Here is an 11260-nt window from a genome sequence, read left to right as displayed (position 1 = left end):
TTTATTATTATTATTATTATTATTATTATTATTATTATTATTATTATTATTATTATTATTATAAAATACGAGTGTATTCCCCTCAACTACATCAACTAACTCCTATGGTTATTTGCATCAACGTCATTGTAAAAGCAATATATTAATTTAAGACTTATATGAATAAATTTTTATTTAAAGTGTGATTACTACTTACTAATTTAGGCATTTAAATATCTGTTTAATTTATGTAACTGTTTATAAACCTGATGTAAATAGCTAGGAGAGGGACGTTTTGATTTGTTTTTTTTGCTAAAGTGATGGCGAAAGAGCAACTACCCCATTAAATAATAGGATTAATTAATGTTACAAAAAAATATATTAAGAAAATTGTCTTTGAACCATTGTATTCTGTTAGAATATATATAAAGTCACATAAGAGTTGTTTAAATTAGGGTTGGAGTGAATCTGAGTTAGTTCAAACTCAACTTATTAATATCTCAATAAATTAAGTTCATAAAGCTATAAGCTGAATTTAAACTTAAATTTATATATATTTATTTATTTTTTATAATCTTTATAGCAAATTATCAATGATTTCTATTCCTTCTAAAATTTTAGCCATCCTCATAATTATTTATTTTTTTCATTTATTTTTTCATTTATGCGTTCAGATATATATGGAAAAATACAGGAAAAGTAAAAATGTTAATCTCTTTGAACTTTTCTATTGCTTTGTTTTAAGAATGAAAAATGGGAAATATATTATCATACATCTTTCTGCAAATTCCAAATCACATCATAAATTATCTTCATAAGTGTTTTTTCTATGATACTTCATAAGTAATAACAAGATTAGATTTCTGTTGTTATATCCCATGAGAGGAGAAAAGGATGAAAGACCACATAAATAAAAAAAATGAGAAAAATAATTGATTATAAAAATAGCCAATATTTTAGAATAAATGAAAGTTACTGCTATAAAGATTATGAAAAATAAATAAAAAATAATTAAAAATATATTTATTTTTTAATTAAAAAATTGATATTTTTTAAAATATTATAAACATTAATCTTTTTTAATAATTTTGATATTAAAAATCATCTTTAATTATTAAATTTTTCTAACAGTTGTTTAGAATATTTTTTTTATATATTAAATAAACTGAGTATGAATTTGGATATATTCAACTTATTATTGACTCGTAAATTAATTTGATTATAATTATATATAATTTATGATAAATATTAATACATATTTACTTATTTATATATATAGCTTTTAAAATGTCTTTATTAATGTGATATAATATCTAAATCATAATATTTTATCTATTTTATTTTATTATAGATTAAATAGTTGATGAATATAAATATGATAAGTTTAATTAGATTGTTTATGACTAAAGAATATAGTTATCGGCGGAGTTTAGTGGAGACAAGGGGGTTATGGTCCCTAACTTTTTACAAAATAAATTAATAGTACTTTTTCAAAAAATAAAAATAATTTAGTTTGCTCAAATATTTTATTATGACTTAAAGTATTCAGGTTCAATCTTCATTTTTTATTTTTATTGTACAATATTTTTTAAAAATGTTGGATTTGGACTTATAGCGGGCCTTTGTTGGCTTTCACAATTCACAAAACAAAAAAGATAAGAATAAAAAAATATCATCTAACAATCATTCTACAAAAAATACTTATCCAAAACATGAGAGATGATAGATGGAAAGAATTGTTAAAAAATGTGAAATTATTTTGTGAGTAATATGATATTCTAATTCCTGATTTAACTGCTTCTTATTTTGTAAGATAAGGACGCTTGCGTCACCAAAAAGATCATATTATAGTTGAGCATTATTTTAGAGTGGAGATATTTTTAGTCACAATTAATAAGCAATTTTAAGGTTGTGTGCTTAGAGAAGGGGGGTTGAATCTATACCTTCCTTTTAAGTTGCTGTTATGACCTTTTAAATCAAACTTTCGATTCTGATTTTTTTTGTACTCAGCAGCGGAAATTTATGAGATAATTTATTTTTGTCTCATGAATATAAGAAAACAGAACACAGCAGAGAAGAGAAAAGCTAACACCAGCATATATCCTGGTTCGGTTGCCTTGTGCTATGCAACCTACGTCCAGTCTCCTCCACAACAATGGAGGAATTTCCACTATAGTTAAAAGTATTACATACACCAATTTCACACTCAAGTTCTAACCTAACTTGACATTGGCTATGCTAACACCTAACCATTCACTCTTAGTGCTAACCCAACTAAGAAAGGGATACCTTACAGGTACAAGATACAAGACACTTAACCAACCTAAAGAAATCAGAAAATAACTCTAGGCTTTTCTCTCAAGTGTATCACTCAACCTTTTTCCACTCATGGCTTTTACTTGAGCTTTCTCATTTATGCCTTTTCTCACAAGAAATTACAGAAAGATAAACATAGAAAAGTACATCACAATCTGTAAAACATGAAGGAGATTGACTTCATCAGTAGCCTCTTTGCTATGTGTAAAACCAGATTTGCAAACCTCAGATACAATTCTTCAGTATTGGCCGAATGCTTCTTTGAAAGAAAGCATTATCCAAGTAGAGGAACTTCTTTGCAGAACACTATTCTCAAACTTTGGTTTTCTCTCCTTGGTTCTAAATGAGTAGAATGCTTCTTTTTATCTCCTTGCATCTTCCTTGGTAGCTCACCCTAGGTCAACTCCTTGAGCCTTGAGCTTCACCAACCCACTGTTTCACTTTTTCTCTTTAAACCCCAGAGTAAAAACTTTACTTCTGACTTCTTTATCTTGACCGAAAGTCATAAAACAGCAACCACAAAAGTCTTCCAATGGTAAACCAAATCTGAGCCATTGAGAAACTACTTGGTCCCTAAGAATCACTTGTGACCGTAGATACACAGCAGAGAGGAACAGAAATCCTCTTTTCCATACAGCTCAAAATAGAGTGGCAGAGAGTTGAAGATGAAGAGAAGAAAGTGTGTTGCATGTAAAAGAAAATGGGTTACCTTTAACCTAAGCTTGATTTGGTTTGAAATGGTTGATTAGACTTATGTGTTTCAAGCTTTGACTTTCTCTTTCTTGCTTCTTTGATGATCACCTTAGGAAAGAAGCTTTCTCTTTCTCTTTCTCACTTTTCTGAGTTTGTGATTTGACATGGTCAGAGAAGAAAGAAACGTTGAGTTGGTGAAAGCAATTGAGAGGGAATTGAAATCAATTTGGGCTTGGATCGGGTTCTACTCAAGTTCAGCCCGTTGGTGCCTTGCCTTTGCTTCTTTGAAGAATTGAGCTTGAGATGAGTGATTTGGGCTTGTTTTATTTTCACTTACCATTCATCCCACCAGCAGATATCTTTTGTTTGATGTTGGGTTGCTACAACTCTTACTTTTTGGCCTGTATCACTTATCCAAAATAATCTAAACTAATTGGGTGATTAGCCCACTAATCAAATGTTTGTCATAATCAATTATATTAATTAATTTCTTAACTCAACAATCTCCCTCTTGATGACAAACATATTTAAACAAAAATCAAAAGGAATTTAAATTTAATAAAGTTGGAAAACTTCCCTTTGATTAATGTTTCTTACTTTTGTGTTGCTCCCCCTTTCCTTTTCAATAGTAGCTCTCCCTATATTTATGCTTTCTTCTTTGTTCCTGTTTTACATTGTACTTAAAGAGAACATCATAAAGAGCTATACACATTTATCTTGTCTAAGGGATACAGAATAAGCAACACCACAGAATCTGCCCAACACATTATGTCAGCAATAGAGACAAAGTATCAGATTAATTAAGGGCTATTTATCAGCATATGAGAGCAAGTTATAATGCAATAGACAAATAGAAGTCACAAAGCAATAGTAGCTGCAATAAAAGTTCACTTCACCCTATCCACCCTAACCTATTCCTATTGTTATTACTCCCTCTTTTGTCATCAAGGGCGGATAATAAGCAAGATCAACAAAAACACCTAAAAACCTGCAGGAAAGAGTTAGAGCACAGTTCAAAGTACTAACTAAACCAAAAGTGCAGCAATATTTAGAGTTATTATAGTCATCCAAAAAAAAGTTCAACAGTAGCAAACTAAACATAAATCATGAGATAAAAAGAGAACAGCAGCATCAGTTTTTATGAGACAAATCTAGGCATCAGAACCATTTCCCTCTGAATCAGCTTCCTCTTCATCATTTGTGGCAGGGTCTTCATCCTTTTGAAGGTTATCAATGAAAGTCATGAATACAGCCACTCTATCCCTTGATTTCCTTAGGAAATTCTCATGCTTGCTAGCTAACTTCCTTTGTTCCTTACTCATTGCAATCATATGATTGGATTGGGAGACAAACTCCTGAGCAACATCCTTAACCACATTCAGCAGAGCGGATTTCTTCCCAGTAGAGATGGAAGTACCCTCGGTGAAAGGAGCAGGAGATTTCTCAGGGACAAATTCATCGTCTTTATCATCTAAGACCACCCTCTCAGATTGAGTAGGTCCTCTTTGCTATTTCACTTTACCACCTCTTTTTAGATATAATTGTCTATTTTGATACTCCTCATTAGTCAAGTCAACACCAAAATACTCAAATATGCAAGTTAGAAATATGCCATAAGGAAGTGCTTTGTCTTTTTCACTCCTAATAGAGTCAAACATGTATCTAACCATCAAATATGCAAATGAAATTTCAGTTTTGGTGAGAAGGGCATATAAAACAAGAGTATCAGTGTAGAAAACCCTTTGATATAAATTACTTTGAGGAAGTATAATGTGGTTGACCATTCGGTGCAACTGAGCACGCTCATATCCCAGGGCTTTGTGAGTGGGTGTGATGCCATCAATTAAAGAAACATATTCACAGATGTGTGCTAATGCATCATTGTAGGAAATACCAACACCATCATCCCACTTAACTGAAGTGTAAGCACAAGGCCCAACATCAGTATACTTCAAAGCATCACTGATAGTTTCACTGTTTAAAACTATGTCTCGGCCCTTTACATATGAGTGAGCAGTGCCTTCATGATATGTCATGTTGGCATAAAATTCTTTGACCAATAAGGGATAAAGAGGCTTTTTGATGAAAAAAAGGTGATTCCAGTCCAGAAAAATCAAGTTATCAACAAATGAAAAACTTTTTCTTTTCAAAGATGGCAAATCAGCTAGAAACAATGGACACAGTGTACGATACCGAATAACCCCCTCATAAAAGTCATTGTTCATGGCAGATTTAAATCTATAAAGATTATAGTTCAAATGAGAGGTCAAAAAATGAGCTTTATGATCAAAAGGCCCAATGTCAGGTTCACTAACTGATTTAAGAGAAACTCGAGTTTTACCTCTCTGAGAACGCACAGAAACAGACCTTGACCTAGGTTGTGGTGGCTCGGAGGCAGGTTCAGATGCGGCTGTCCGTTTCCCTTTTGAGGTACTAGGCTTTGACGACCTTGGATTTGATAAAGGTTCCTTCGGAGGTTGAGGGTTTGGCGTCGACTTGGCTGAAGAAGGGAACCTAAAAAGGTTCTTAGTGCGAGCCATTGGGTCGGTTCTAGGAGGTGAGGTGGGAGGAGAAGGAGATGGAGTGAAGGTTCTATCCTGAGAGTGTGTTGAGGGTTTAGACTTTGCAGGAAACTTGTGTATCTTCTCTCTAGGAGGTTTTGTACAATGGTTTTTTTCCTCATTTGGTGGTTTCTGGCTTAAGAAGAAAAAAAGGAGTAATGGAGGTAGTGGAGGAAACCGAAGGGTTTGAGAAGGAGTTATGGAGGAAAGAGAAGGGTTATTGGTAACCGTACCTAAAAGAAAATTTCTTAAACCATGCAACTACATCACCTTGTGATATGACATGAAAAGACATGACCTCATAAAAGAAAGATTTGATTTGATTTAAAAAATTATTTAAAAAAAACGAAAACCCTTAAAAATCAAATCAAAATGAAAATCTTTTTGGACCAAAAAAATTTAAATGAAAGCCCATTTAAAGAATTAAACACTTAAGCCAAAAAAAATTATCAATCACACAAAAAATTATAACATTCATATTTGGGTCTAGAGATAGTTGGATTTAAGGAAACACATTGGACCACTCTAGATCTGATTTTGAGGTAGGCCTAGATTAACTTTCACTTGAAACAAGTCCAGAACATGCTGACTTGAAGAGAACGTTCATCACCTGCCCAAAATTATCTCATACCTGTTTATGAGACAAAATGCTCCAGCAAACACATTAGCAATTTTCAAACAATGAATCATAACTCAAGATTCCAAGACTAGTCCTAAGCATGCAGAATCTATCCTCAGGCAGTGGTTTAGTGAAAATGTCTGCCAATTGCTCTTCTGATTTAACAAATTGAATGCTAATATCCCCTTTTTAAACATGTTCTCTTATTGAATGAAATTTCACTTCAATATGTTTATTCCTAGAGTGCAAAACTGGATTTTTAGAAATATTAATGGCACTCATATTATCACACAATAAGGGAATATTTTCAGCATTTAACTTGTAATTAGCAAGTTGTGTTTTTAACCATAAAAGCTGAGAACAACATGAAGAAGCTGTTATATACTCAGCCTCAGCAGTGGATAATGCCACTGTTGGCTGTTTCTTACTTGACCAAACATTCAAAGACTTTCCAAGGAAGCAACATAAGCCTGAAGTACTCTTTCTGTCAACTCTATCACCAGCAAAATCTACATCACAATAACCAACTGCAGAAAAATTATCAATCTTAGGATACCAAAGACCAAAGTTGGATGTGCCATGAACATATCTAATGATCCTCTTAACTGCAGAAAGATGTGACTCTTTAGGTTTGGATTGGAATCTTGAACACAATCCAACACTTTGCATAATATCGGGTCTAGAGGAAGTTAAGTACATAAGAGAACCAATCATTCCTCTATACCTAGTCTCATCTACATCTTTCTCAGTTTCTCCCTTATCTAATTTAGAATTAGGGTGCATGGAAGTTTCCATGGGTTTGGCATTTTCCATACCAAATTTCTTAACTAATTCCTTGGCATACTTCTCTTGATGAATGAAAATACCATTTTTAGTTTGTTTAATTTGCAACCCAAGGAAAAAATTAAGTTCACCCATCATACTCATGTCAAATTCACTTGTCATCAGTTTTCCAAATTCAGAACAAAGGGATTCAATGGCTGATCCAAAAATAATGTCATCAACATATATTTGGACTAGAATAAAAGAATCATTAGAATTCTTGATAAATAGAGTTGTGTCTGTGGTGCCTCTTTGAAAACTATTTTTCAAAAGAAAAGAACTAAGTCTCTCATACCAAGCTCTAGGAGCTTGTCTTAAACCATAGAGAGCTTTAGATAATTTAAAAACATGATTAGAATGCTTTTTATTTTCAAAACCAGGTGGCTGCTCCATATACACTTCTCTATCTATCGCACCATTTAAAAATACATATTTCACATTCATTTGATATAATTTAAAACCACAAAATGTAGCATAAGCTAAGAGAAGTCTTATGGCTTCCATTCTGGCAACGAGGGCAAAGGATTCATCAAAGTATATTCTTTCTTCTTGGTCATATCCTTGTGCCACCAGCCTTGCTTTATTTCTTGCAATGCTGCCATCTTCTCTTAACTTGTTCCGAAATATCCACTTGGTGCCAGTCACTTTCTTTCCACTTGGCCTTGGAACCAAAGTCCACACTTGGTTCTTCTCAAACTCAATAATCTCATCCTCCATTGTTTTAACCCAAGAAGGGTCACTAAGGGCTTCCTTTACATTTTGAGGCTCCATTTGTGAGAGAAGGGCAATGTTTGATCCTTCATTTGCCTTTCTAGTGGAATACCGAGTTCTAACCCCTTGAGAGACGTCCCCAATAACAAATTCCTCAGGATAATTCTTCAAGAATCTCTATTTATGAGGTCTGGTGGACTTGGAGGCAGATTCAGGTACCAATGGATTTTGGGTGCTGCTGGCTTCAGAATTTCCCTCAAATTCATGAGACAAAATGGAATTGTCTTTTAAATTTTCAGCAACTGTAGTTTCTGGTTTAGCTTGAACAGAATTTCCATTTTCATGATTTTGAGCAGTTTTATTTTCCTTTTGAGCTTGATTCTCTGCATCACAATCTTCCAAAATACTTTGCACCAAGTTAGTATCACAGAATGTAACATGTATGGACTCCTCAATAATCCTAGCATCTTGATGATAAACCCTATATGCTTTACTAGTTATGGAATATCCTACAAACAAACACTCATACGCCTTTGGATCAAATTTATCCAAATTATCCTTGTTATTTAAAACAAAACATTTGCATCCAAAGATGTGCAAGTAGTCTAGGTTAGGTGGGTAACCTTTCCAAAGTTCATAAGGGATTTTCTTCAAAAATTTTCTTATGATTATTCTATTCAAAATGTGGCAAGTTGTGTTAACCGTTTCAGCCCAAAGGAATTTTGGAACATTACTCTCACAAAGAATAGCTCTTGTCATTTCTTGTATGCTTTTATTTCTTCTTTCCACAACACCATTTTGTTGAGGTGTCCTTGGACAAGAGAAGTTTTGAGATATTCCAAATTCCTCACAAAAGGATTCAAATAAATTTTTTTCAAATTCCGTTCTATGATCACTTCTTATAGAAGAGATTTTTAAATCCTTTTTATTTTGAATTTTCTTGCAAAAAGGTTCAAAGGCCGAAAAGGCTTCATTTTTGTGTGCAAGAAATAAAACCCAACCAAACCTAGTATAGTCATCCACAATCACTAAACCATAATGTTTACCACCTAGGGTTTGAGTTCTTGTTGGACCAAATAAATCAATGTGTAGCAACTTGATGAGCGGATAATTTATACGCTTTTTGTCATTATTTTTAGGTAGTTTTTAGTATGTTTTAGTTACTTTTTAGTATATTTTTATTAGTTTTTATGTAAAAATCACATTTCTGGACTTTACTACGAGTTTGTGTGTTTTTCTGTGATTTCAGGTATTTTCTGACTGAAATTGAGGGACCTGAACAAAAATCTGATTCAGAGGCTGAGAAAGGACTGCAGATGCTGTTGGATTTTGACCTTCCTGCACTCGAAGTAGATTTTATGGAGCTACATAAACCCAATTGGTACACTCTCAATTACGTTGGAAAGTAGACATCTTGGGCTTTCCAGAAATGTATAATAGTCTATACTTTGCCCGAGATTTGATGGCCCAAACTGGCATCCAAACGCCCATCAGATACCCTTTTCTGGCATAAAACGCCGGAACTGGCACCAGAACTGGAGTTAAACGCCCAAACTGGCATCCAAGCTGGCGTTTAACTCCAAGGATGGCCTATGCACGTGAAAGCTTTAAAGCTCAGCCCAAACACACACCAAGTGGGTCCCGAAAGTGGATTTCTGCACTATCTACTCATTTTCTGTAAACCTAGGTTACTAGTTTAGTATAAATAGCACTTTTGACTATTGTATTTGAGATTTTTTTGGAATATCTTTGGATCATTTTTTGATCTTTTGATCACATTTGGGAGGCTGGCCATTCGGCCATGCCTAGACCTTCTTCTCTTATGTATTTTCAATGGTGGAGTTTCTACACCTCATAGATTAAGGTGAGGAGCTCTGCTGTTCCTCATGAATTAATGCAAGTACTATTGTTTTTCTTTCAACTCACGCCTACTTCTTCTTCAAGATATACTCTCGTACTTAATTCAGTTAAGTCAGAATGAAGGGGGTGGCCTGTGACAATCACCCACTCTTTTCATTACTCGCTTAGCCAAGATCTGCGTGCCTGACAATTACAAGCGGCCTACATGATGTTCAACGTAGTCATTGGATGACATCCGGAGTATATTCTCTTGGGTCTCTGATCTGCGGACCGAGTCCATAAGATTAGAACCTTCGTGGTATAGGCTAGAAACAATTGGCAGCATTCCTAAGATCCGAAAAGTCTAAACGTTGTCTGTGGTATTCCGAGTAGGATCTGGAAAGGGATGACTGTGATGAGCTTCAAACTCGTGACTGTTGGGCGCAGTGACAGTGTGCAAAAGGATAAATGTATCCTATTCCGACACCAGTGAGAACCGACAGATAATTAGCCGTGCAGTAGCTGTGCCTGGTATTTTTCATCCGAGACGAGCAATCCAACAGTTGATTAGCCGTACAGAAATCGTAGCCTGGACCATTTTCACTGAGAGGACGGATGGTAGCCATTGACAACGGTGATCCACCAACATACAGCTTGCCATGGAAGGAAGGATGCATGATTGGATGAAGACAATAGGAAAGCATTGGTTCAGAAGCAACAAAGCATCTCCAAACGCTTATCTGAAATTCCCACCAATGAATTACATAAGTATCTCTATGTTATTTTCTATTTTATTTATCTTTTAATTATCAAAACCTCATAACCATTTGAATCCGCCTAACTGAGATTTACAGGATGACCATAGCTTGCTTCAAGCCGACAATCTCCGTGGGATCGACCCTTACTCACGTAAGGTATTACTTGGACGACCCAATGCACTTGCTGGTTAGTTGTGCGGAGTTGTGAAAAGTGTGATCACAATTTCGTGTACCACAACTCAAGTGGTCTTTTAGTAGAGATGTCTTCCTTTGGTTTAAAAGAACTTTTTGTTTGTTTTCCCATTTGGCAAGTGATGAGCGGATAATTTATACGCTTTTTGGCATTGTTTTTATATAGTTTTTAGTAAGTTTAAGCTACTTTTAGGGATGTTTTCATTAGTTTTTATGTTAAATTCACATTTCTGGACTTTACTATGAGTTTGTGTGTTTTTCTGTGATTTCAGGTAAATTCTGACTGAAATTAAGGGATTTGAGCAAAACTCTGAAGAATGCTGACAAAAGGACTGCTGATGCTGTTGGATTCTGACCTCCTTGCACTCGAAATGGATTTTCCGGAGCTACAGAACTCCAATTGGCGCGCTCTCAACGGCGTTGGAAAGTAGACATCCAGGGCTTTCCAGCAATATATAATAGTCCATACTTTATTCGAAGAATGACGACGTAACTTGGCGTTGAACGCCAAGTACACGTTGCTGTCTGGAGTTAAACGCCAGAAAAACGTCATGATCCGGAGTTGAACGCCCAAAACACGTCATAACCTGGAGTTTGACGCCAAGAAATGCCTTAGCTCGTGGATTGATCAAGCTCAGCACAAGCATACACCAAGTGGGCCCCGGAAGTGAATTTATACATCAATTACTTACTCATGTAAACCCTAGTAGCTAGTCTAGTATATATAGGACATTTATCTATTATATTAGACATCCTGGATTGTATTTTGA

The sequence above is a fragment of the Arachis duranensis genome, chromosome 2, assembly GCF_000817695.3.
Source record: "Arachis duranensis cultivar V14167 chromosome 2, aradu.V14167.gnm2.J7QH, whole genome shotgun sequence".
NCBI lineage: Eukaryota > Viridiplantae > Streptophyta > Magnoliopsida > Fabales > Fabaceae > Arachis > Arachis duranensis.
The sequence above is the reverse complement of the archived record's forward strand: the minus strand, read 5'-3'. Positions refer to the sequence as shown.